The 24,409-nt window shown below is 38.9% G+C and overlaps 1 protein-coding gene and 1 non-coding gene across 2 annotated transcripts in view; one reads left to right on the top strand and one right to left on the bottom strand.

The window, feature by feature from the left end:
- Positions 1 to 24,409, bottom strand: part of CTNND2 (catenin delta 2) — a 773,259-nt gene that overhangs the window by 741,555 nt on the left and 7,295 nt on the right. The window lies entirely within an intron of this gene.
- On the top strand, positions 19,911 to 20,029 carry LOC120586396 (5S ribosomal RNA). The gene has a single exon (XR_005648700.1). It is a non-coding gene; the product is annotated as a 5S ribosomal RNA (ribosomal RNA).

Genomic DNA, 24,409 nt, shown 5'->3' with positions numbered 1-24,409 from the left:
AGGAATCCTCATTTTATCATAATTATTAGCTTTCTGTTTCTTGGTTATACTTCAATCTATTTCCTTTGATACATGGCTAACTCTCCCATTTTTAGCCTCCTGAGCGTTCTCAAACTCATTTACATTTATTGTCAGTCCATTTTTGAACACAAATAAATGATACAGACAAGGGTGAAATTAAATCGAATATCGAAATCGAATGCAAATGAGATAGAGTGAATATCATCTGAAGACAGAAGATAAAGATAAAATCTTCCGTATCCCATTCAATAGAAAAATTAGGGCTAAGATAAAGTATAAAGAGTAGTTAAGACTTCAAAATTCAGGTATGCAGCTCAAATATGATTTGGAGGCTCTGTATTATACCTCATTCCCCATTTTAGCAACGCAACGAATTACATCTATTTTCTTCCTATTCCATTTAACCCTTAAACTTATGAAAATATTCATGTGTTTATATTGTGTCTTTGTAATAAAGGTTGAAAGCTTTCTCTTAAAAAGAACAGATCATCTATTAATGTTTATATACATTCTCGGTACCTGACACATTGTTATGCAAATAGATATTCGATAATAAAATTGTTGACTGGCAATTGTTGTTTCTTAGCATAAATGACCTATCTTGAAAAATATTATCTTTCAGAACTTGAGAGCAGTAGGTCTCAAAGGTTTTTATCACTGGGCATAAATCAAATCATGGGGCCAGATATGACACGACAGGATCTGATGCACAATAGCTTCCCAGCTTTCGAATGAATTATTTTTGATTGGTAAGAGCATTACATGGAAGGATGCTATCAGGACAATCACATTATTAATAACTTCCAGCAGTAAATTCAATTATTAGGAAAATAGGTGCTTGTATATGTGTTACATGGCCAAAGCAGAAGGGGAGAGAAGCTCTTTCTTCTTTCATGAAAATAATAAAATCTGAGCACCAGAAGCTCAACTTAACAATTGCATGTCAATACCATAGGTACAAGTACGTAAGCAGCTTTAAATTGTAATCACCATCCATACTCTGCTTCTTCTATCAAAGCACCACTTCTAAATTTGAGAATATTATAATCACATTTTTGAAGGCAACGTACTATACAGAAGCTAACACATAGTGAGGAATAGGCTCATTTACAGGTGTCTGAGACAAAGGGTTGGTTTAATGCACACAAATTCTAGAATTCCTTACAATTCTTAATTTTCTATTAAGTAGGGATGGCAAGTATTTGAGATCAGCAGAAGGACACCGAGGGTTAACATCCACTTATCTAAGGACTAATCAGTGGCCCACCTAAAACAGAACTGTCATTTCTTTCAATGGTTTGAGCCTTCTCTATTGTTCACCACAACTGGATTGTCTTCAGCGATCACAGGCAGATGCTTCTCCCCAGTGAGAGGTGGGGCTCCGGGAGCTGGTCTAGAGATGCCACCAGGAAGGGCCTTCGCTGACGTCCACTTCAAAACAAAAAGATTTAGTTCACAGAAGCAAATCGTGAATTTAAAGGGAGACAAATGATGCAGCTCTTAAGTGTTTTTCCAGTTATTTCGTAGAAATCATTATTGTACCACCAAGAAACAGAAGCCATGCCAAAGAGGCAAAACACTGCATTTTGGATATCTTCAAATCCTCCGAGCATGATTCATGAGAAACAAACACGATAGTCTTACAACCGAGAACACTGAAAAGTTGATCCACAGTGTCACCTTTCTTCCCTGGGATGACAGCTCAGCTTCCTGGTCTCAGTCCCCATGTGGCTGTCTGCAGGGCTGGGATGGGCACTCAGGTAGGCCTTTCTAGATGCACCACGTGGCCATACAGGGTTCAGCAGAGCTTATCAAGCACAGGACAACTAGCATCACAGCTCACATAACTCTTGGTCCTGGGGCTCTCCTGTGCACCGACACTATGAACTGGACGCTGGTAGCACACCACCCCTGCCCCTAGCTGTAATGAGCAAACGGTCCCCAGTCAGTGCCGCGTGTCCCCTGGAGGCAAAATCATCCTCAGATGAGAACCACTGGTCTATGGTGAATCACTGGTCTCGCCCTAGTTGCTAACCTGTAAAATGGGCCAATATGAGATGGAGACAAGCATATTCACGAAGGGTCCTCTCAGGACAAATACTTTATGGCTCTGAGGTTCCTTTTTTGTTTTATTTTGATTTGTTTTTGTTTTGTAGCCCATCTGTTACTGAGAGAAAGATTTTGAGGGGCCTGAGGTGGAAAGAACTATCTGATTTGAGAAAGGAGGGGAATTTAGCCATAACTCCAGAGAAAGAGGCCAAGAGGTGGTATAATCACGAACTTCTGTTGCCTTCCATGAAGGGAATAAACTCCTGATATCATTGATAGCTTCTTAACAGAGACCAGCAAAGGCATTAGATGTTCACTTCTGCGTTGAATCGCTGTGGAAGACAAAATGATACCCTTCAGAGATGTCTACATCCTAATTCTAGGGTCCTGTGGATTTTTTATGTTACATGCAAAAGGGAGTAAAGATTACAGACAGAATTAAGGCTGCTATCCAGCTACACTAGAATAGGGTGATTACCCTGGATTCACCCAACAAACTCATGAGGGGCCTGAAACGCGAACAAAGGAGGCAGAAGAGGAGGTTCGATCGGCCATCGCTGGCTTGAAGGTGGCGGAAGGCGCCAGGAGCCAAAGACTGCGGGCAGCCTCTAGAAGCTGGAAGAGGCAAGAAACAGATTCTTCTCCTGGAGCCTCCAGAAAGGAACTTGGCCCTGGTGACGCCTTGATTTTAGCCAAGTGAGATCCATGCTGGACTTGTGAGAGAAGAGATTCGTGTCGCTGTAAGCCGCTAAAGTGATGGTAATTTATTACAGGAACAATAGAAAACTAATAACTGATACAGCATATGAGGGTACAGGGCCTGGCAACAGGGAAGCCTGAGCAAGTGAACTATAAGAAACTGTGCAGTGGAAGATGCCCGTAGCTCAATGGTCACATAAATAGGAGTATGGGTCAAGGTTAACCATCTATGAAAATCAGAAAGCCCTAGCTGACATCTACGATACAGGAATATTAAAAAGAAATCCATCTCAGAGGCCCACTGGGAGAATTTAAAGAGATTTTGTATATATAAATTGTGTAACAGAGTGCCTGGCACATCGTAAGTACAAAATAAATGTTTACCATGGATATTGTACTGCATTTTCCCTGTAAACAAATTAAAAAAGCTTTTGCCATAATGGAATCATCTTTCCTGTGTTGGCCTGATAAGAAGCTACACTGCCGCTCATGCAAAATCACGTGCCATTAGGTCTCTTAGAATCCTGAGAATGATCAATAACCGCATGCTATTCCGCGTGGTCCTGATCGATACATGATTCCAGTCATCATGAACTCACTCCAAGTCACTGCCTCCCCAACACCTTATCAGGAGCAGCAGGTAAGCTGTCACAATTTTTCTGGATATCTGTAAGCACATCTATCATGGTGACAAATGCATGACATGGCATTACATTCTCTTTACCCAGCCTCCTCTGACTATCACAAATCCGTATGTAATAATACCACATGATTCGGTTCGAGCTCAGGCTGTAACGCCTTCAGAACTGCCAAGGCAGAATGACCTTGCCTAGACCGTCCACCTGGTTGGTTGATGCAAAATGCATGGGACAGTTCCAACAAGTCGAGCTATTCCACAGAAGCATGAACTTGCTAGATGCTGCAGTGCTAAATTTATATTATGTTAATTCTAGCCAGGAAAATTGCCCTTTGCTCAGACTTTGGACTGATTTCAGGGGGGGGAAAAAAAAAGTCCAGTAATTATTTGAGGCAAGAAATAATTGCTGTTTTTGTTTTTATTTGTGGGAAGAAAATACGAAATCACCAAAAACATTACGGACTAAGAAGAACATCACCGATGATTATAATCATCCAGTCAGAAGTGTAGTGAGTTGTTTTAAGATGTTCTCTCTCTGCTCCATGAAGATAAGATGGCAGGTCTGTTCCATTAACAGGATGCTCTGGCAGAAAACTTGGAGGTTGCTATTTGAGAGAGAAACAGTCCTCGCTTTTCGAATTACTGTGTATTAGAGCTGACGGTAACTTGGAAGACCAATCACTTTTTTCCTTAGTGACGAACAGGGAGATTCTTTATTTATTCATTCATTCAACGATAACATCTATGCTCTCTAAGGCCTGTGCAGGTCTCTAACAGTCAGACTGAATCACTCGGCAAACCAATGGCAAAGCTGTAATCCTAAGCCAAGAACTTTCACAGATCGGAGCAATCAGTAGCTCTATTAAAATGCCAGCTGACAGTGTAACTAAAGGAAATAATCTATTTATAAATTGTAAGAATATATTAAAAACAGAAGTAGAATCCAAGCAGTGCCAGACACCTACAGTTTCTCCTTATTTCCTGAACCTACCTACCTCAGGGTCCTTTCCCAACTATTACGGAGCTGGTGACATACATGGGGATTCCGTGCCATCTTTAATCAACCGAGAAAAAGCAGCTGAGCAGGAGCTGGAGCAGCAGGAGCAGAGTCCCAAGATGGAGACTGATATTTACGATCACGTATGACCTTGGGTAAGTCACTTCACTATTCCTATCCTCAGGTTTCTCATCAATTTTATAGGGCTGCCTCCATTCTCACAGGATTCCTGGGTGGCTTTATTGGGTTTTTATCATTAAAAACTCTGACACATTCACATTTATAAGAAATGAATACGATGAACCTCGATCTCAGTTGAGGTCATCACCATTACATAGAAAGTGAATCCTATGGTTCACGTCAGTGCTCGCCACGCTGTTCTGTCCACCATTACACAGAAACGGGCTTGGGGGAGAGAGGGCAGATGCAGTAATAGCTCCTCCAACCGAAACAAGGCTGGATGCCAGCAGCAGTCACAGCAGGATGTGAGGTGTGTGCAGCAAGTGTCCCTGGACTCGAAGCCACTGTCCCCCCAACACTGCTTGCTGATCACGTGGGCCACAACGAAGACCTGGACCAGACTGCTTGTCAGCCTCCGTGTGTTCCAGTCTGACACAATTCTGGTGTGAATTCTCACTTCACGTCAGCCTCACATGGGCCACTAATGACTGGAGAGTACCAGATGGAGCATGTCACCTTCAAATGAGGGCTAAAACCCACACATACTAAGCGAATCAAACTAATGGCCTTTGCTATTAAACGACCGGATATTCAGAATTAAGATGATCGTGGAATTTCATCTGTCCTTTAAAAGTATCCGACGCAACAACAATAACAACAAAAATGGGCAAAGGACTTGAATGGACATTCCTGGCAGGAAGATACACAAATAGCAAATAAACACATGAAAAGGGTGCTCAACACCATCTGCATTAGAGAAATGAAAGAAAACCACTTTGGACCCATTAGTATGGTGATAACTAAAAAATGGAAAATAAGGTTGGTGAGAACGTGGAGAGATTATTACCTCTCATGCATTGCTGGTAGGAACATAAAATAGCACAGCAACTGTGGGAAACAGTACAGCGGTTCCTCTTAAAGTCTACACAGAATTGCCACGTGTCCCAGAAATTCCACTCCTTACCTGGGTCTATACCCAAAAGACTGAAGGTAGAGACTCAAAGTCACGCTTATATGAGCAGCATTATTCACGATGACCAGAGGTGGAAACAGCCAAGTAAGTATCCACTAACAGATGAATGTATAAACAAAATGTGGTATATCTATACAATGGAATATTATTCAGCTATAAAAAGGGATGGAACTCCGATACGTGCCACCACATGTAGAAACCAGGGCAGCAGCCTAACATGAAATGAAACTTGTCAGACATAAAAGAACAAACTTTGTACGATTCCATTTATATGAGATACCCGAAACAGACAAATTCATACAGAAAGCTGAATGACAGCTGCCAGGGGCTGGGAGGAAAGGGGAATGGGTGCAGAGCTTCTGTCTGGAATGATGGGAAAGTTCTGGAAATGGAGTTATGATAGTTCTACAACGCTGTGACTGTAACATCACTTAACTAAACACTTAAAAATGGTCCAAAAGTTAGATTTTATGTTGATACACATATACAAATATATCTTTTTGCTCCAATAAGAAAACATTTATTTAAAGTATTGCCCAAGAGGTGTACCAGGGTGTGCAGAGACAAAGCAATCTGGACCTAATACGAGCTTTTCTAGTTCCTGAATAGGGGCACTGACGTATCAGGAAGCCGGAAATGGGTTTAATTTCTTGACATAGCAGCTACCCTGTATTAGGATGAAAATCTCAACATGCCTGCTCTTTAAGAATGCTGGGGAGACCTTGATGGGTCATGACAGAGAGAGCCAGAGGGACGGGTCCCCACAACCACGAGTTATCCAGCTCACAATGCTAACAGTGCTGAGGTAGGGAAACCCTGCTCCGCATGAAAGCTGACCCTGCTCAGCCATTAAAATGGAAAGACAGTGACTCTCATGACCTCGCTGTGCAGGAAGAAACAGTGGAGACCCAGATCTGCTAACCAAGAACATGCAGTCGCAAAGTTCCCTGACTTAAATAAACCTGACAATAAACAAAAAGTTCCCTTAGCTCAATTTCCTGTAAAAAGAAGGAGCTAAAAATGCATCAAGTACTAGGCTGACTTTTACAAGGCAAAGAAACCTGTCATCTCCACATCTTTCTGAGAAGCAGAGAATGTTCTTCCCAGGCTGCTACCTACTCCTCTGCTGACTCCGCCCAGTCATGGGGAACTGGCCCCATGACATGCTGGGACAGGAAGTGGCAGGAAAATGGCGGTCAGTGCCAAGAGGGAAACTCCCTCAAACTCCAAGTCAGGTGCAGAGATCAAATTTACTACGGACTGATCAAGATAAAAGTTTGTCACATCAACTAATGGAAAACTAATCTTTGGTAAAGGCTCAGGAATGAGACTTCCATCTAAGTGACTGAATGTTTGTGATCTCCTACCCTCTACCAAATGCATACGTTGAAATCCTAGCAGCCAATGTGATGGCATCTGGAGATGGGACCTCTGGGAAGGGATTAGGTCTTGAGGGTGGAGCTCCTTTGCCTCTTCTGCCATGTGAGGTCGCAGCAAGAAGACGGCAGCCTATGAATCTGAATATTGGCTCTCACCAGACACTGGACCTGCTGGTACCCTGACCTGAGACTTTCCAGCCTCCAGAACTGTGAGACGTAAATGTGTGTTGCTCAAGCCACCCAGTCTATGGTAATTCGTTACAGCAACGCAAACTAAGACACCACCTCTTGTGTTCACGTGGCTTGGTCTGCAGAAGACATCGCATAGAAGCAGACACAGGGCTTAACCTCTCTATGCCTCAGTCCCTTCATATATAAAAGGAATAAATAGTACCTACCTCATAGGTTGTTAGGGGGATTCAAGGAGTTAATTATGAAAGGCCTCAGACTAATGGCTGGCACATGAAAAGTGCTATGTCTATATTGATAAAATAAGGACGGTAAATAGCACTTAATCTTAAAAGCAGTCAACCCCACCACTTTAGAGACGGAATCTGAGGCCCAGAAAATGCAAATGTGATGCCCAAGTTCCTATATCATTAAAATGGAAATGTTGCGTAGCCAGTACCCGAATACTCAATATCTCATATGAAGTCTTCCTACCAAAAAGAAAAAAATTCTTTGAAGACTTGGGGTGAGGAAATATTTTAATGTAAAAATGTTATTCACTTTGTATCAAAAATATTAATATTGTATGTAATGTATAAGCAGAGGTAAATCCACAATCATTTGAAATAATTAAACTTATCAATGTCAAAGTAAGATTTCTAAAGTTTATGGCCAATAATGTTCTTTATTCTCAAACCCATGAGTAGAGTGGATGTGATACTATAAAATAATTGAACTAGACTATGTCATTTGATTGTTGTGTTGCTTTTAGGACTGGTGACATATACATTCATAATATTGAAATAACTTATTCTCTGTATTATTTTGAAGCAAATCTACAAAGTGCATTCAGTGCAGGCTTATTTCATGGATCTCCTCCTTTTTGTTTACCATTTAATTAATTTCAGGGCTATCGCATTTATAACAACCTGAATTAAAAAAAAAAAAAGAATGGTAAATATCAAAACTGAACCAAGTTCTCATAAACTATACCAAATACAGACTTTCTGGCACCCCCTAGAGGCTCGATTTGTGTCTGAGTGACCTCCATACAATACTTGGTGCCTTCTTATGATGTTGTTAACGTCTTAGCAATTTAAAACGAAACAATCTTCAAAACTTCTGAGACCTGAGATCAGGTAATAATAAGAGACAACTGCAGAAATAAGAATTTTCATTGGCAAATTTCATATTCTATTATAGTGAAGGAGAAATGGTAGGTAAAGCAGCATGATTTGCTTTGATAACGTCTGGATATCTCCTGCAGAAAACCTATTCATTCTACATAGTTGTTCAATAGTCTCTTGTGTATCTATCCAAAACTCATATCCAAAAACAAAAAAAAAGCAAAAGGTAGATCCAAGATGTTTACAGTGTATAAAGCAGAGCACATCCACGCACAAGTATTTAAATGTTAATCGATGTCATGATGCTACCTGAAGTGACCTGAACTGACGCTTTAAAATGGAAACAGTCACTCTAAACCATGATCACCTTCTCCAAACCAAACAAGCCAGCCAGCAGAAGGTGGGTGACACAGTCTCTTCACAGGAGGGCTGAGGTTTCTTCTCACTAACACTTATATTTTTATCTTTCAAAGTGAATTGGGTAACAAGAAGATTTTATTGACCGTCTATGAGTCTGCTACTTTATTATAAAGTTAAAATAAAAATAAAATATATTGTATGTAAGTCACCTCTCCATTCTGAACCAAAGAACGATTGGATAGAATTAAAGATCTAGCACCCCCTTAATTGCTGCTGGCAGAGCCGAAATATCGGTTCTATTCCCTTGAAAGAATTCACAATGTCATTTATATGCCTGTATATATATATATATATATATATTATATATATATATATATATATATATATATATACACATATATATATGTGTGTATATATATATATATATATATATTGGAGATTGTACATATAATCTTTTAACGAGGTGACTTGGGTCACAAATCCATTTAACAAAGAAGAGCTCCTATCAAAAGTCTACAAGTTTAACATTTAACCAGAACTAAAATCGATATATCACATTCCTTCAACAAATGGACTCTGCATGTACATGTGTTTGTACATACAGACACACACATGTAATTTAAAAGCACATAAATATTTAAACAAAATTGAAAGATAACACAGAAAGTGAAGCTGAGAGAAACAGTTTAAGAGTGTGAACTGGATAAAAGATTACCTTAAAAACATACTACATATTCATGAGTAATAATGCTATAGACTGAAACGAGTATTCAGAGCTAACATTGTTTTGTTTTACACTTCTGCCACTCTAATGGGCACTGGATTATAATCATGTTCTAAAATGTATTATAGTACCTCGAAGTTAACTTATAAAAGTTATTTGAATTATCACTATAAATGAATCATGAAAGAAATAAGCCATAGTTAACATGCTCCTATTTGATCAAGAAAACATGCTGATTACTCAACAGTTTTGACAGTTAATCCTAAAATTCTTTGGGATTTATATGTAAGCATTCATATCATCTATAAATATTTTCTAATGTTTTTCTTCTTTTCGAGTTCTTTCCTTCTTCTATCTTTTCTTGTCTTATTGTGATGGCTGAAGTCAGAAAGTGATGAGAACACATATTCTTTTTTCCTGATTAAAATGGCGCTATAAACCTAGACATTCAGTATTACTTAGGTTAAGAATACTCTCTTTAATTCCTGGTCTACTAAGAATTAGTAATTATGACCTAATATTGACATTTATTGAAATTTTAAAACACTGACTGAAATGACCATTGGTTTCTCTCTTTCATCTGTAACTACGGTGAAATTACAGTAACTGTTCGCCGGTCCCTTACTTGTGTCCTAGATCCAACCCTCTACCTTCACAGCTCTGTCCTGGACTATGGCTTGCTTTGCAGGCAGTTTTCTGTGCATCCATAACAGCAGGCTTCCAGTTAAATTTCGTAACTGGAGGGCCCTGGCAGTAGGCTGGATATGAGGAGATGGCGAAGTATTACTGTCCCTTCCTCTCATCTCCCACGGCCTCTCTGACAGATGCTGCATCCCCTCCACCGCTCTGTATCCTGCTGGATTGGCCTCTCCTTCTGGAAGATCTAGGCCTAGGGTCCTGATGACACTGCCTCCTCTTATCTCTTCAGGATATTACTTCTCATTCTCAGCACTATTGACATTTTGGGGTCACATAATTCTTTGTTGTCCCAGAGTTACTTCTCTGCCCTCCTGTTTGACTTCTCGGCTTTTCTCTCCACTAGGTAACCAATCCCCTACATTAAACTCCCTCTGTGGCAAATGCTAAGTTGTCTGTGACTGAAAAAAACAAACTTCTCTTACTAAATCATACTTGGATTCTCTGGAATGACTGTAGGATGCATATTTGAAATAACTGGCTTTAATCTGCTTCCTTTCATTTCATTTCGAAACCTTTTTTCCCCCTAATTTCTTGAAATGAATACTTAGCTCTATTTTTCTTCTTTTCCATTACCTGCATTAAATGCTAAATATTGGTCTCTATATACTACACTAGTTACATTCTTTGAGTTTTGCCATTTGCTGTTTTAATTGGCATTCAGTTATAAACCTTTTCTAAAATTCGTTATGATGGTCTTGAAGTTAACTTTTGAAAGTAATTTTGAATTATCATTATAAATCAGGCATATAAGAAATTCGCCATATTTAATTTGCCAAAGGAGCATTTATAAAAAATAAGAAAGTAATGTTTAACTATCAGGATTACCAATAATTGACTATGCTTGGAAATAATCCCAAATGTTTAAAGTATCTATGGGGGAGAAGTTTTTAGTTCATATCACTGCCCAATCCACAGCTGGAAAATAAAAAGTCTGAAAAAAATTTTTTCCAAATTTCAACAAAAATACTTATCGTCATCATCATAATCATCATCATATTCTGTTCAGGAGTATCACTGATCTTTAATACGAAAATCAAAACGTGAAGGACAAATGCTTCATTTCATTCGGGAAGAACTGCTATAGTATAAAGGAAAAAATACCATTTCAAATTATAAACATCAAACTCTATAAAACTATACATAAATCCACCGTAACACTGAAAATGTGTAAGCACCAAAGAGCGACATGCAAAATTTTGGGACCTTCCATATGGCAGAATCAAATAAATAAATCTTGTATATAAGAAATGCAGGAGACAATTATCTTCTATTCAAGCTTTCTTCCTTTAAAAGTGCTTTACAGAATAGCTTAACGATTTTACTCACACACAAACACACAAACATACACATACACAGGTACACAAAAGAACAGAAATTTTGGAAGCAATCAGACACACTCAAAAAAAAATGCGATTATATCTTTTCTGAATTGTTTTTCATTGTATACTTGAAAAACGACCTCACCGTATATTAACACACATGGTATGACAGAATTAAACAAAAGACTCTATTATAAATATTGCACATTTTCCTCGGTTCTGTGTCTGAAAGACTTCTTCCCTGTCTTCTTTGCTCTCTCCTCACCAATATGTGTTATTTCTTGTAAAAATTCACTCACTCAGTCTCTGGGATGAGCTCCTCAGAGAGGTCAGGTCCAAGTTAGGCAGGGTTCAGAGGAGCCCAAGAAACAAACAGCATTTGTACTTCCAGGGTAGATGGATGCTTAGAGGATACAGGGGCAGCAAGGGTCTGGCAATGTTCTGCCACCCATTTCTCAGACTGCGCACAGTTGACATCAGAAAACTCTAAAGCTCGTGCCCCCGCGAAAGTAACTGGAAGTTATTTCCAGAACCCTGAGCTGAAGTTTGTGGCTAAGATTCGTTGACCACAAATTCGGTGTCTATGTCTTCTTCAGATTATTATTTCATAAGACCCATGGCAGTTTCCCGTATGTCAGCGGCCACCCAGCACTGAGACTCTCTCCTGCCCAGCCTCCACGCTGCCCTCCCCAAATTCCCTCAGGCCCCAAGAGAGAACAGCGGCCCAAGGGAGCAGGCAGCACTTGGGTGCGTGAGAAGCACATCTGCAAGGTGTGAAGAGAGCTGCAGCCTCCGGGGCATTTGACTGCGGGCCTGGACGACTCAAATTAATAACATTTTTTCGTTTCTGTCTCGGCAATTACGCTGGAAGCTTTTTCCAGGGCCCTTCAAGGCCTCCTCGCTCTTTGATTGCCTCTGCCAGCTCCAGCCGCCCGGCGCAGCAGAGCTGCCTGCAGAGCAGCCTGCGGTTTCCATGGAGACGGTGCCTGCGTGGAGGGGGACAACGAGGCGGATGCCAAGTGGAGCAGCGCAACCTGACCGCAACACCACCGGCTCCCGAGGTCCTAAGGACAGACACGACAGCGAGCAGGTCAGGAAGGCCAAGGAAATGACGAGGCACGGAGTGGAAAACAGAGGCGAAAGAGACATGTCTGAAATTGGCACGTGTCTCTGGATACAACGCCCGCCTCCTACCAAAACGAAATATGAAAATCGGGGTTTCAAGTTTATTTAAGCAATGGTATATGTGCATACATATGCATGTGTGTATACACAGGAAAAATCTGATATGTCTTCTCTTAACATCTGGGAACAGCGTTTCTAGTAAAGTTAATTTTCATGGAAACATCAAAAAACAGCAAGACGGCTTTGAAGTGTGCGACCATTTTATTTGAGCGTGTTATCATAATATTTATTCCTCATCATGATTCATGCTTTATTCTGTGCCATTAATGAGACTTTGATATTCACTTCTTCTGACATTTATATGAAATCCTCAATTTTTATTTTATGTACAAGAAATCTGAAGCAAGTTTTGTGTCACTAATAAAAACAGTAGGCTGAGTAACTCCTAAAGGTAAAGGATATTTGTAAACTGCCCAATTCTCATTCAAAGGCTCCACAGACAGTTTTTTCCCTGCTGCGTTCAGGGCAGCTCAGCCCCATTCTGCTGGGCTTTCCTCCTCTCTCTTTAAAGTTGAGTGTGACCACATAATTCACTCTCCCTTCTGGGACAGGAATGAGTGACAGATGACTCAATTGTCCATGTCCCTTTCCCTACCTCAATGATCACTAAGAATGTGTTAAGACGTAAGAGCCATTAGCCTGGGCCCCTGAGTGACTAGGATTATCCAAATCTCTACTCGCAGCTTTCAATGACCCATGCCGAAGATGTCCCAATTTAGCTGATGAAACTAGGGGCTGCTTGTTAAAGCAGCATAACCCAGCTTATGGGAATGGATACTCAACCGTCTTGTTCAATCATAAAATATTGCAATTAAGACATTATGCTCATTAGAATGAGATACCCAAAGAATTTTGAGATTCTCTCTTTAAGGTGGTAGTCTGACAAGTTCACAGATGAAATACTCCATAGTGAATGAAAAACAAAATTTCTATAAGAGTTCACTTTGGGCTGAGGTTAAGACTAGAAGGCTTAATGCAAGAAAGTGGTATGTAAGACAGTGGCATTGAAGAATCAATAAACCGAGAAGGCCTTCTACCACAAATAAGCTGTGACAGCCTGTGACATACCATAAAGGGTCAACAACTATTAAGGTTGTTATTATTATTAAAGCAAGAAAAATGCAGGTCTTATAGTGTCAAGAGACTCTGCCTGGGTGGATCCAGTTGAATGTGAATTACAGAAAAACAACAAATAATTTTTGAGTATAAGTATAGACCATGCAAAATTTGGGATATATTTATGCTTAAAAAAAAAAAAAAAAGATTGTTTACCTGCAATTCCAATTTAACTACGTATCCTGTATTTTCTCTTGCTAAATTTAGCAACCATGGGTCTATCCTGGGGATTGCACGGGTTGTGTTCTTTGGCTAGTGGTGAGGCATTAAAAGTTATCAGTAAGATGATTCATCAAATAAAAACTAATTACATTTTTTTTTGGTTTTATAAATGGAACTAAAGATTCCCGCTTATTTTTTAAATGTTTTCAAAACAGATGACAATGCCCTTACTTCCACAGAAGCCACAAACAGAACAAAATATATTGAGAAACTTCACACATTTTGAGTTATCCATATCTTATCACTGTAATCATTGTCAAATAAAAAATGACTTTATTGCTTTTCTCGTAATTTTGAGAGTTTATTCTCCCTTCCCTTACTTCAACCATAAATCCACGATATGGATGATAAAACAAAGTTTATGCTTATCTACTATTTGTGAATTAAGAAATCAATTTGAATCTCAATTCTAAAATATTAGGACACAGGCCAAGCCTATTAAAAATCAAACAAAACTGTCCTTTACTGAGATCTTTAACACTTTAGCAGGTGTTTTAAAAACTTCTAGTGTTAAAAAATAGATTTGAAAACGAAATAACCTTTGTCTTTTATAATAGTTTTAGATTTACAGAAAAATTACAAAGATGGTACAGAGAATTCCCATATATCCCAGACCTGATTTTCCCCATCACAAACATCTTACATTAGTATGATATATTTGTTATAATTATTGACCCAGTACAGATATGCTATTATTAAGTAAAGTCCATACTTTATTCAGATTTACTTAATTTTCCTCTAAAATCCTTTTCCTGTTCCAGGATCCTATCCAGGTTGCGACACCACATTTAGACCTCATGTCTCTTGAGGTCCTCTTAGCTCTGATAATTTCTCAGACTTCTGTTGTTTTCCATGACCTTGAATGTTATGAAGACAACTGATCAGATATTTTACAGAATGTTCCTCATTTAGGATTTGCCTGATGTTTTTCTCACGAATGACTGGGCTATAGGTTTTGGGGAGGAAGCCACAAAAGTCAACTGCCATTTTCGAAACACCGTATCAAAGGTATAGATTTTTTTAATAGACATTTTTTATGAACTGCTTACTAATATTCTTAGAAACTCACATATTTTAATGCCCCCAATTTAGTTTTACCAGCATATCTAGTCTAAAGTAAACATATGCACAAGACTCAGGATCTTCAATCATTCTCGATGAATGGCATTTTAATATGGGTTCTAATATCATTTAGCATGATCATATGACACTTTAAAGTACAAAGGCAAAAAAAACAGATGAAGTTTAGAAAAAGGTCTCATGAAAATATTAGAACATTATATTCATTTGTCTTTTAATTAAATTCTAATTTAATAAATTAAATAAAATAAATAAATAATATATTTAAAAAATCTTAAAAGGCAGGGAAAACAGAATCACTGATGAAGAGGAGCTACGCTACCTATGGCAGAGCGACAGCGTCCATCCCACTCCCCAGGGCCAACACATCAGCTGACAGCTCTTTAAGTTTCTCAGGCATCTAAGTTCATTCTTCCCAGCCTTGCCAACCTTAATCCAACCAATGGTTCTCCCCATGACCCAAGAGCTGGCACATCTCCCTTGCTACTTGAAAACACAAGAAAATTTGACTCTCTCATTTGTTATTAACCCACTAAGTGGTGAATTTCAAGGGAAACTATGTAAATGTTATTTTGCAGTAATTAATTGACTCCTCAATTAATGAGGTTAATGATTAGGTTTAAATTGGCATTTTGTTGGTCAAAGGCAGCTACTGTTAGCAAGTGCATATGACCCTAATACTCTCGACAACACAGGGATGGAGGCCTCAACCTGTATTTATTTTCCAATTTCCCATAAAGACTCATAAACAGAAGCCTTCTCAAGGCACGAGCTACCTTGTAAACAATCAGGTGAGAGGCCCATTTCCTACTTTGTGAATGACTCGAAGTCAAAAGCTGAAATGATCACAAATCATGCTGAATGTCGAGAGTCCAGATGGATATTGCGAGAAGGGGCGAGAATGCCACCTTCCACCGAGCTCATGAGTATCCAGCATCCAGGCATGTACATCAATGGCACATTTTCTGTTAAAAACCCTCAGTCTGCTCCCCGAGACTAAACTGTGTCAGTGATTTTAAGACACGATATACAAACGGATTCAAAGTTAAAGATGTAGAAATACATAGCAAATATGTTGCTCCCAGAGAGAATCAATTTAATCCAAATCATTGCTTGAGTAGGCAGCAACGATTTAAACATCAAAGGCAACCACCTTAAAATACCCTTGTTAGGTAAGAGGAAACTCCTCAATCTAATGAAGCTACTGTAATAACTTCAAGTACTTTCTATGTGGAGGCTTTATATTTCAAAGACATACTCTGACTAAAGGCATAGCTAATTTAAATAAAAAGGGAATTTTTGTGATAGCGAAGTCCAAATATGAGATATGAAAGTTTATAGAAGCAAATATTTCATTTCCTGTTCATATTAACACTTTCTATATGAGAGGAAATAAACATAAACATGCAATTACTAAAATACCACTCCTGAAGTCATATAAATTGGCTTCTGATAGTTTGTTATGCAGCAATTTAAAAAATCCATATCCCTAACACATTAACCTTTGTTCTTTATGAAACAAATAACAAAATTTCCAACATATTTCATTCAATGCCTCATAGCAAGAGTGGCACTGGCTAATTCTGTAGTAATTTCAAATAATTAACTTTTCTTTCAGTTGGCAATATTCCAAATCATAGATGGTATCTTCAACTTAAACATGATGGAAAATGTAATATAAATTCATCTTCAGAAAATAAATCTAATTCTTATGATGATATATGATATTTTTCCCAGTTTTACCTATACTCATCAATATCTTCTTATAAAATGTCTTGATTAAAAACAAATATCCAGAAAGTATTCATTTAAATCAACATTCTCCTGTGTTTCATAGTCCACTACTTTTCTTTTGAGATAACAATTATTGTTCCATGAAAATATAAACTTTGTACAGCTCTATTTTTTTTGTTCTAAAAGTAAGCTTAATATCCTCCTGCAGCAAAATTCCTGGGATATTTGTATTCCATTTACTCCGAGATAATCTGCCTTTGATAAACAACCTGCTATACTTGAGGATGCCAGGAAATCACATGACGACTGGCTTGACAGGTGAAAGCATTGTATTAGATCTGCACATGGAAAAGAAGCAGCTTATTAACTAATCATCGTATTGATCTGACATTCATTCAGTGACAGATTATCTGTCTTCTATCTTTCTATTTCAACCTATTCTGTGATATGATTCAATGATTATTCTATATTAAAAATTTATCCTACCTAGACATCCACTTAGAAGCCAGCTATGCATTAATGCTCATGAGTTCCTATTTCTACTACATCAGTATAGATTTTAAAGTCATTTTAATGACCAACCTTCAAGGAGGTTGCATTCTAATAAGGGCAGACATGAAAACGAACTTGCAAACCAATAAATAAATGAGATGATTTTCAGTCCTCGGACATTTTGTGGTGAAGATAAAACAGGATAATTGTTAAGCAAGAAACCAAAAGGGATCTACTTTAGCAAGACGATCAGGAGACAAAAAGATGGCCAAAGAGGCTGCAGCCTAATAAAACCAGAGGGAGAGAAGGGGCAGATGAGGTAAGACAGGAAGAGGTTGGACCTTTTTCTGTTTGTCACCGTCAGGGTGATAAGATGTCAGTGGATGGAAAGGGAGCTCTCTGGCTGCCATGGGGACGAGCTGTCGGAAGCAGAGCAAAGGCAGGGTGGCCAGCCAGGAGCCTGCTGCAGAAATCCTGAGAAGATGACGGTGGCCTGGATCGGCATTTTAAGACTGAAGTCGACAAGAAGTGGGAGGTTCAACCAAGATGAGAGTATCTACGGAATTCGGAAAAATGCTTGCAGAAAAAACTACAGAATAACATACGCTGGTAAATACAGAAATGTGCATATTCCTTCTATCTAGCACATTGTTCTGTGTATCTGCCACATTCCATATTTTATAAATCAAAGCAGAACTTCTAAAGTGAACTGAATGATTTAAAAGCGAACTGAATGATATGAAATACTTTAAAGAATGACCCACATTATTGATCAGTAATTTCTATTTATTTAGAAACTAATTAATATCAAAGACCCCAAACCTGCCACTTTGGCACTGGGACCTTGCTGGTTTTTTCCTGTGGTCTCTGTTATGGATGGAATGTTTCTGCCCCCACCACCCCGTACCACAAAAAAATATATATATACATATACATACACATGGGGTTGGGGCATATATATATGTATATGTACGTATGTGTATATATATATGTATATGTACGTATGTGTGTATATATATATATATACATGTGTATATATATATACATATACAATAATATTACCAAAAGTACATATATTATATATATATATTAATAACACATATATATAGTATATGTGTATATATATATATGTATATATATACATATAGATATATATATATATATAATATTAATGCTGACATACATATATATATGCCCAACCCCCATGTGTGTGTGTGTGTACATATATATATACATGCATATATATATGTGTGTGTATACATATATGTGTGTGTGCGTGTGTGTGTGTGTGTGTGTGTGTATACCCCAACCCCAAATGTGAGAGTGTTTGGAGCTGGGTCTTGAGGAGGTAATTAGGGTTAGATTATGTAAGGAGATGAGGCCTTCATGAGTGGATTGGTGGTTTTATAAGAAAGAGATGCATGTATCAAGGAAAGGCGACATATGGCCACATATCGAGACACAGATAGAGGGTGGCCATCTACAAGACAGGAAGAGAGCCCTCAGCAGGAACCAAGTCAGCAGGCATCTTCGTCTTGGCCTTCCCGGCCTCTAGAACCATATCAAATACCACCAGTCTGTGGTATTTAGCTATGGCTTCCTGAGCTGACTAAGCCCATCTCTTGCAGTGTTTGCATTTAGTGAAATCAGGTTTCATTTAGTGAAACCAAAGTCAGGATGCAGCATCACAACATACAAGCCACTGGACGTGACTTCTCTAACTTCTGTGACTGAGAGGACATGGCATGTTCCTACATTTGGATTTAGGAAGTATTTCTGCCACTCAGCATGGTACTCGACTGTCCACTCAGTGCTACAGAGAAGTCTAAAGACCTGCTTTCAAAATGTTCTCTCTTCTCCTGGTGATCCACAGACGGCTTCGCAATTTCTTCTGACATAATGATATTCTCTATAATATCGCACATCTGCACATCGGCGACACCTGAAATCTCACAATGCATCTATATTTTTAAGCTTAATATGCACAGGCAGCTTAGCTTCTTGATATGTTGGAGGCAGACTTCTCCACGTGCCAGGAGAATCACTGCAAAGTGTTGAGTACCACGTGCATATACAGGGATAACTCACCCGCCTGGACTGCCCTTCTTAACACCGTATAACGGATATAGAAGCAGCCCTATCCTTTGCCAAATGACCAACGAAATCTATCCTCGAAGATACATCAGCAGTAACCACATACTTAACAAGGTTCTACTTATACAAAAACTATGCAGCAGAAAAATTGAAATTATTCCTATAGAATATAGGCGGCTATTTAACACAGAGCATGGGCATACATACAAACACACACATATAATACATGCGTACATACATACATACATACATACATTGAAAACTAAGAAGGTACAAATACAAAATGGAATTTTGCCTCATAGTGCACAAAGCAATTCACCCTAAAAAGTGAGAGGAAGGAAAGGCAATGGGCACCACACACAGCTGTGTAAACGTAAAGGGCATTGACGGAAACTATAAAAATAGCTGACTTCAAGGGCATCTTCTTTGGGTTAGAACTAAAAAGCTCATCCAGCCACCAAATCCTGGACCCGCCACATCTCACTTAGCTAGAATAATGAATAACTGCAAGGAACAGCGTGTATATTTAAACTCAGGTGAATATCAGCTAACGAGCTTTGGAAAATAACCGAACATGACAAAAGCTACTGTTGGCTCAAACATCTATTATGCTGCCTTCAAAACTCTGACCCTCACTTTGAGAAGATGAAATATGGTCTACGGCCATGCCACCCTGAACAAGCCCGATCCCATCTGATCTCGGAAGCTAAGCAGGGTCGGGCCTGGTTAGTACTTGGATGGGAGACCGCCAAGGAAGACCAGGTGTTGTAGGCGTAAAAAACAAAAAATAAGGGATTGTAAGCTGACAAGGTCCTTGCAATCTGTGAGGTCAACCAAGGGTCGCCTCGCCAAAAAGAAAAAAAGAAAAAGAAAAAAAAAGATAAAATATTGGAGAGCACTCGCAACAACTAAGATGCTATAAAACTTGAAGGAATAACTTTACTTATATTTCCTCCCACACCCTGTTCAACTCCAGATAGCACTTTATCAGGCTGTTACCCTGTTCTCCTACCTGCAGCTCTGTGTCACATGCCACCCTGTAGGTATAACTGTGCTGCTGTAAAATGCATGAGCTGTCAGGCCACCAGGAAGAAGCCACACACGCTCATATTCTTACACTGTGGAAACGTGAAGTATCTGTGTTTAGTACTGAAAGAGCTTGAGTCCCAGCAGCATTTCGTGCATTCTAACAGAACCGACACGGAGGAGAAGGGGAAGAATTTCAGAGATGTGATGGGAAATAAAGCTGCATGGCCACTTGAGTTTGAAATCCTAGTTTGAAAAGGATAGAACTATCTACCTTTCAACTAAGGGAAACGGCTAAACCACTCAGAGCGGGACAGATTATCTGGCTCTGGAGCAGCATGTGGCTTGATACTATTTACGACTTACCGCTTCTTCAGAACTTATATTCAGCCCAGTTCACTAACAGAATGGATCGATCGATGAACAACCAACCAGCCCATTAAAAGAGCTCTATTGCCGAAACGAGTTCAAGCTACCTGTTTCTTCTTGCTTAAAATTTACACCCTTTTTACCAGGTGTTAACCAAAACCCCGCCCCCTCGATCACAGCTTACCAAATCAAACTCAGTCTTCTGTGCCCACGGTCTCTATTGGCAGAGTTGAGAAAGGGATGTCACCCATCACCCAAGCAAGTGTCGATTTCTCCCAGCCATCTTTGTACCCCTGTCCTCTCACACTCTACTTCTTTCTAGGGTTCACATGTGTAAGCTAAGACCACCCCATGAATCCACTCAACTGCTGAAACAAGAAATATGGACACACTATGCAATTTCTCACATAACCCACTCTCAACTGCAGAAAGATGACTTGAGATTTATGACGGAAAAGGAGCCAAACCCGCTATAAGTGGAGAGCAGAACCATGATTAGCATCTCCTCTTGAGTGCCTAAAACTTTGCTCGTCACTCAGAAACATACTCAGTAAGGGATATTAACTGCCCTCCTGTACTTCCTGCAAAAGTTTTGAGACTGGGAAAGAAGTTTTTTTTCATGACTTACACATGATTTCTTCCTATTGGCAGGCTACAGTAAGACTGATAAGATTTCTCTGAAATTCCGTTCAAAGTATTTAAGGAAATATGCTCAAAAAATGGAAGCCAGCTATGGTTCACACTTCTAAAACTGTTCTGATAAAGCCTTCCAGGCGCCAGACTCGGCAGCTCACCAGGAGAGAAGATAATATTCTGGGGACATTTGTACAGACTTCAATCTCTGAGGAACAAGAGGGCTTCATTCTACTCCCCTTTTAAGCAGCGAATATCTGTAAAAAGGAAAAAAAAAAAAACAGAGGGAACTTTTTGAGCCAATTTGGTAGGACAGGACTTTTGAAGTGGTGTAAAGGAAAAACAGGAATTGCTTCCACTGATGGATGGATAAGAATTCTTCCCTTAGGCAACACCTGATGGCACATTTCACAAGCAAATACATTTACAACCATATTAGTAATGGAGACCAGACACTTCGTTTTACAGACAAGATAATCTTCGACCCAACTCATACTCATACACACACACACGCACACACACACGCAAACACACACAAACGCTCTTTCTGAACCACATCAAAAGTTCCAAGGAATATATATTATACTTAAATGCTTGCCATGATTATGCTTCCCAAAGCATTTTCGTATGAATTATCATATCACATTTATGCAAAAAAAAAAAAAATTGTGAATTTTGATCCCAATGAACTAAAGACAATACAGGCGCAGATGCGAGGTCTCAAGAGCAAGCTGGTACCGACCATTACTGGGATCCCAAAATATGGAATCCTAATCCCACCTCCCCTCCAGAGCACTGCAGCTCCCCAAACCCAAAACAAACCCAAAGCGAACAAATCATGAACCATTTTCGACAATGAAAACAGAAGTGCACATATAGCTCACAATGACCGTTTACCATGTGCCAACTATTGTCCTAGGATTTTAGGATCGATGATAAAAAAAATAAAAATAAAAATAAACACACAGACATTACCAAACAGCAAACAAACAGGACACACAGACGCTCATGGACATGGCCTATAGACTAATGGTTACCAGAGGGGAGAGGGGAGTGGGGTGGTGGGGTGTTGATGGGGTAAAAGGGGTCAAATATGTGGTGACAGAAAGAAATCTATGGGAAGTATACACTCAATGCAATATATATATGCCTTACTGTTGAATTGTATACCTGAAACACTGGATTTCGTTAACCAATGCCACCATAAAAAATAAATAAACAAACAAACAAACAAACAGGCATTACAAATATGGGCTGGAAGTGGGGAGAAGCATGGTCTTATGTGACTATGTGTATATACGCGTATCATATATCTAATATGTACCTGTGCATATGAAATGGAGAATCATACATTTGCTTGCGAATGGCATCCTGACTTACTCTTCCCGATGAACTTGAAGTACACAAAGAAGGTAAGGCACTATCGAAGGCCACACAGTGAAGTGATTAGAGCACACACAAAGAGCTTCCACCCGTGAGCCCCAGTCTGTCACACACACCTGGCCTTTCACACCGAGGTCCCTGAGCCTGTGCAGGTGTGTCATTATGCTTCATGTGGGGAAAGCGAAGGCCAGAATTAGAGGAAAAGATATGTCATCGTGATTATTTAACAGTGCAAACAGCTAAGGTGCTTGAGGTTCACTAATATATTAGGTTCTCTGCTGTGTATTTTAGGTCTATAGTCTCTTAATCTGCTCTCAAAACAACCCGAAGACACAGGACTTATTCTTCCCGTCTGTCAACAATGACATTCAGTAGTAACTTATTACTTGTTAAAAAAAAAAAAAAGGAACATTGAGATATGAACTCAATTTGAGTGCAACTATAGAGCTAATCCCTCCACCATTTGCTCCCCTGCTATAGTTACTAGTGAGACACACAAAATCGGGAAGCAAGAGAATGCTCCCTTAAAGAAGAACCCCCTTCGGAAAAGAATATACACCTAACTACAAGCTTTACCATTATGCTTTAAAAATAACAATGAAATGAGGAATCAACTGATAAAACATGGCAAAGGCTAATGCGATTGCTATAGGTAAACAACATACGCCAACAGCGAGGCAAACAAACCAGTTGAGAAGTGTGAAGACGATTCATGAAAGAATTAGGAGTGAGTGCATCATAAACTTTCGTCATATTTAACCTCAGTCATCTTCAAGGAGAAGCGAATTAAATCACAGGAAAATACAATTTTACCCCTATCTAATTAAAATTTGGGTTTTTGTCTGTTTGTTTGTTTGTTTGTTTTAATTGTAACACCCAGTGCTGTCGAATTCATGTGGGATCTGGCACATTCCTACCTTGTTGAAAGAAATATAAATTATATAACCTTTCTGAAGGACAACTTGACAAGCTACATCGACAGCCTTGAAAATATCAACTTCTAAGAAGTAATCTAGAGAAAAGAGCCTGATGGAAACGATTTACCTTTAATCACAGCATCATATATACGGCCGAAAAATGAAAATGCCATCAACCTCAAAAAAATAGCAAGTTACTGAAGTAAATGGTGTTACATAAAGGTAAGGAAAACGGACACTAAAAATGAATACCAATGAAAAGCCCCCTTATATGTTAAAAAGTAACAAAACAGAATATGAGAAATCTTCTAAATTAAAAATGTATATGGGTTAGCATTTTTGCTAAAAATAGAGTCATTTTTGGTGCCTGTGTTCATGCATGAACTTTAGTTTCTTATCATTTCTTTTTTTTTTAATTTTTAATAAGCTCGCACTACTTCTAAAGAGAAAAAAATATATTTTTCGAAAAAAGAATATTTCACTAATATGTTGTCGAGTTCTCAAGAAGACACTGAATTGCTACATCTATTCAATACATCCTAAATTTAAAAACGGAAAATGCAGGTGCGGTGCAGATTAAAATGCGTGTAACATATACTTCGGGAAGAACAAAATCTGTTAACTTTCAGTCGGGCACCAGGCTAAGTAACAAAATTCATACCCCAACAAATATAAAATATTCTATTCAAAAATTTAAAGGCATTTTTTTCCTGTGTAGTGATGTAGCGTATATCAAACTATGATATATCTGATGGAAAGATAATGTATAAAGACCAAAATATCTGAAACCCTGCCATAAACGCTATGCTCTTGTGTTTGTGTAGGT

This window comes from Pteropus medius, unplaced genomic scaffold (assembly GCF_902729225.1).
Source record: "Pteropus medius unplaced genomic scaffold, Ma_sr-lr_union100, whole genome shotgun sequence".
In the NCBI taxonomy this organism is placed as follows: Eukaryota; Metazoa; Chordata; class Mammalia; order Chiroptera; family Pteropodidae; genus Pteropus; species Pteropus medius.
This window is presented reverse-complemented; position numbering and strand designations above follow the sequence as displayed.